Genomic DNA, 4,407 nt, shown 5'->3' on the forward strand with positions numbered 1-4,407 from the left:
GGGGGGAGGGGGGAGGGGCCCTTGTGTTTGCCGTGAGTTCGCGCGTCCTGGTGGTGATCACGTGCCTCAGTCGCGACCCCGTCCGTCCGATGCTCGGTCCGATGGCCGGGGCTGATACACTTGGCGCCACGACGGGCAGCAGGCCGAGCAGCGCAAGCGGCGGCAGCAGTCGTCGCAGTCTCAGGGCGCAGGCAGCGAAGCAGCTCTGCTGCTCCGCACTTCATCCGCTCAATAACAATTATGATGTCCCATTATCCGTGGCCATCGGGGCGCGGAGAGCACTGCTGGCTGCTAAAGACGAGTAAGCCGTCCTTCCTATCCGCGGCGAGTCCGCGTCCTCGTCTGTTCTGCTCCAGAGAGTTGAGTGCGCCGTCCGGGTGCGACGGCGGTGGCAGCGGCAGCGGTCCGCGAGGTGCCACCCGCGGCTTCACCTCGCCAACCGCTGCTGCTGCTGCTCCCTGCTGTCGCTGCTCCCTGCTGTCGCCTTTGCGGTGATGTGATGCTCGCTCTCCTCCGCCTCGCCCTTGTGGTCGCGCACGCACACGACACGTCTGCCGAGAGGAGAGCGAGCGAGGGGAGCGCACAAGCAGCACGAGCTCTTCATCCTAGTCTCGCTCTGGAGAGAGAGAGGGAGAGACGCTAGAGTTCCGCACGCGGCCCAAGAAGGGTCACACAGAGCGAGAGAGGCAGCGCGTGCGGCGCCAGCAAAAAAAAAAGATAAAACAATAAAAAGTTTGCAGGTTGGGGGACGTGAGGCTTTGCGCGCAGGAGGCGAGGTGAGGTAGAGTTACACAAGGCTGCGCCACGGTCCATCTTACCAGAGTGTCCACCGGTGTCCACCCTCGTACGCGCCCGTGCGGTGTAGGGACTTTACCCGCGCACCCCTTGCAAAGCCCCTCCCCCTCCCTCCTCTGATCTCCCCTCAGTCTTGACTTTGAAATCTGGGTCATCATCTGCTCAAGGGGTCAGCGCAGACTTTCAAATTGAATGAAATGATTTGGTTTTTGTTGTTTTCTGTCGCGGGGAGAGAGGGGGAGGGGGAGGGGAGGGGCCGCCGGCCGGCCGGCCGCTGCTGCTGCGCCGCGCTTCAGATTGCGGTGAGCTGATATCTCGCGAACAGAGCCCGCTGCCCTCCACGGAGGAGCGCGGAGACAGCTACTCGTCAGCCCGCGCACCGCCCCACCACACCGCCGAGGGGTTGCCGGGGCGTGGCGGGCCACGCCCGGGGCCGAGGCCGCGCGCCTCTCTTGGTGACAGATCACTTCTTCTCGCTCCGACGTCTCCACGACTTTTCTCTTTCCTTTTTCTCTCCCCGCGCTGCTATGCAACCGGCTCCGTGCCCCGCATCGCCAGGGGGGGCAATGGCGGGGGAGGGGGTAGCAGTCGCCCCGATGATGGCACTGCATTTTTGTGACATTTTAGCAGTTCCTCCCCTCAACGTCAACGTCCCCCCCCCCCTCTCTCTCTCCACCTCTGTGATTCTCTTCATTTTTTCCTGGCCTTGCCCTCAGCCAAGTCGGCACAAGAGACCAGGCACGCCGGCCCGAGTTCGTGACGCAGGGTAGCGACGCGCCGTGACGGCCAGGTCAACGCAGCAGCAGCAGCAGCACCTTGCTGGTATCAGCAGTGCGGTAGCACGTCACACTCTATATGCAGCACCACCGTCTGCGCTGCTCTTTTTCTGCGAAACAAAACCTTTCGCTACTATGTGCGCCCGCCCTGGTTGCGGTGCCCTTCCTTTTTCTTTCGCCACGGGTCAGCGACCTCGCTGCAATAGGCGCACCTCTCACGGGTCGGGCGGGCAGATGTCCTGCCGTATTATTCATAAATGCAATAAGAAGCGTCTGGTCGCGGGCAGGCCGCGGTGCATGGGGGCAGCAGCCTTCGACAACACACACCTTGACGTCAGGCGCGACGCGCGCGAGGGGCGCGAGTCCAACGTCGTCGCGCGAAGCGTGAGTCGCCCGACAGCGGCGCGTCATACTATCCGCAAACACTAAGTACGTCAGTAAAGCCCGCCGCGCCGAAGCTCAGTGGGGGAGACACTAAACGGTTTTTTCTGCGCCGCACAAGGTGTTGGCTGGAGGGGAGCAGGAAAAAAACGCGGGCCGAAGACGACGTTCGGCGGGCCGTCTTGGCGCGGCTGGTCGTCCAAAACTAGCACCGGGTGAGCGCGGTCCAGGGTCCAGACCGAGGTCCAGACCCAGCCAGCGCCATAGCGTAGCTAAGCCTGCCTTATGACGATGTACGCTGGAGCTGAAGCTGGCGTTGCGATTTCGTGGCTCCTATTCTTTTCCTTGTCCACTGCCATCTCTCTCGCGCTTACACACTCGGTTCCATTCTCTGTCTCTCTGTGTCTCTCTATGCCTCTCTGTCTCTCCCTCTCTCTCTGTCTCTCTGTCTCCCTCTCTCTCTGTCTCTCTGTCTCTCCCTCTCTCTCTGTCTCTCTCTCTCCACCACCCGCCTTGCGTTTCGCGCAGCAGCAGTCTAATTGCCCAATTAGACGCGCACCAAACGGCCGGCCGGCCGGCGAGTCCTTCCCTGCTCCCTCCAGTCCAGTCCGGCCGCACGGACACGCACCACAACAACTGGACTGCGTGGTCCGGCCCGCCCCGGCCCGCCCCGGCGCGACTTGCGGCGTTACTGCTGCCCATTTCACTTTCAGGGTTTCTTTTTATTTCGAAGGGAAGGGCCGGCCCTGCCTGCAACAGCCCTGCAACAGCCCCGCCCCGCCCCGCCCCGCCCCGCCCGCACACGATGCTGAGCTGGGTAGGTCCGGCAAGGGCTCAGCCGATCAGCGCCACCGCCCTCCTGGATGTTTTGTTCATCTCCGCGTCTCTCCGTCGCCCGCGTGTTTCAACAAGAATCGGATCGCCATGACTAGTAGTGCTACTTCTAGTACCAGCGGCGCCTATCTCTCCCATTTGTCGCTCATTTACATCACATCTTCCCTCACAACTTACCTTATCCTCGCAAAGCACACGAAGGGCGCCGCGAAGAGTAATCGCACTACACGAATGCCTCCGGCCGGGCCATCCGCTCCGTCGCAGCCGGATGCAAAGGGAGAACGACGACTATCTCGTCGATAAAACCAGACCAGGGTGGTATGTCACCTTCTCGCGTCACCATTGACTTTCCGATGAAGCAGACGTCTGTCTGTGAGGTCCGCGCGTGCGAGCGACCGGACGCGCCCGCCCGCTGCAGGACACTCCTCTGGCCCGGCTGGCAGCCTGGCGCCTGTCAAGCGGAGGTGGGTCGCCAGTCGCGCGCGCCCGCCCGCCCCGGCTGCCTACCTCGCCGTCCGCAGGCGCTCCACCCGGACCGACCTGTCGGCCCGCACTGAGAAAGTAAAAATAAAAGCGTTGTAGAAGGCAAATTTATTTCCTTGAAGCCAACTTATTTTTGGCGCACACCTCCAGTTTCAGCTCAAATGTGTACATTGTCTACATTAGGGAAAGTAGACAGTAGGCACTGAGGACTAGGTGTGTATCTTTTTCAATGTAGACACGACCATGCTTAATGCCATGTCTACTTTCTTTAATGTAGACATGAGCATGTCTCCTTTCTCTGATGTAGACATGACCATGTCTACTTTCTTTAATGTAGACAATGTACACATTTGAGTTGACGGAGTCTATTTTCAACCAAAGCAAATGATGAAGAATAATATAATTGTACCCGAAAAGATATCTCGTGACAGTCATTTCAGAGGGGCAACAAAAAAAAAATATAGTAATCGGAACTTTTAAAAAAATTGCAAATGTTTTACAGCAACATTGCAGATCAGTCTCGTCTGAACATGGTCTTCCTGGTCCTCGTGTCGTGACGCACACTGCTGCGCGAGAGATAAGCGTGCGGACATGCCGAACTGATGCGAGCCCAAGTGATTGCGGGCGCGCCCAGCCGGACTGAACTGGGGCAGCGTCTGCTCGCAGCCTAAGCGTCGCGCCCGCGCCGTGTCGGTGCCGCCGGCGTCTAGACCGGCGTCCTGCTGCCTAACGCGGTCTAAAAGTGCACCGATATAGCGCAACAGGAGTAGGGTCGTGGCCCGTGACCGCGCATAATAACGTGTCCTACACGTAAAGGACGTTGGAATCGAACCAGCACGCGCCGATATACTTTCCCTCGGATGGCGCCTCCTTTATGTCGGGCTTGGGTTTAAATTGAAGACTTATCATACAGTATTGAAAAGTTTTATTATTTTCAGTGGACGCGCGCGCGCGCCACAGTTACTGCTGTGAGGGGGGTCGGTGAAGTATGAAACTACTCGGTCGGGCCCTTTATGGCACACGCACTATACACCCGTTGCCCCACACTCTTAGCGACACCCGACGCGCTTACCGCCGCCTCGCGCTAATATGCAAATGACGCAACTACTCCCGCGCAACGCCAACGGCTTCATTTTCT

Source organism: Frankliniella occidentalis, unplaced genomic scaffold, assembly GCF_000697945.3.
Source record: "Frankliniella occidentalis isolate FOCC.00 unplaced genomic scaffold, Focc_3.1 Scaffold225, whole genome shotgun sequence".
NCBI classification, from domain to species: domain Eukaryota; kingdom Metazoa; phylum Arthropoda; class Insecta; order Thysanoptera; family Thripidae; genus Frankliniella; species Frankliniella occidentalis.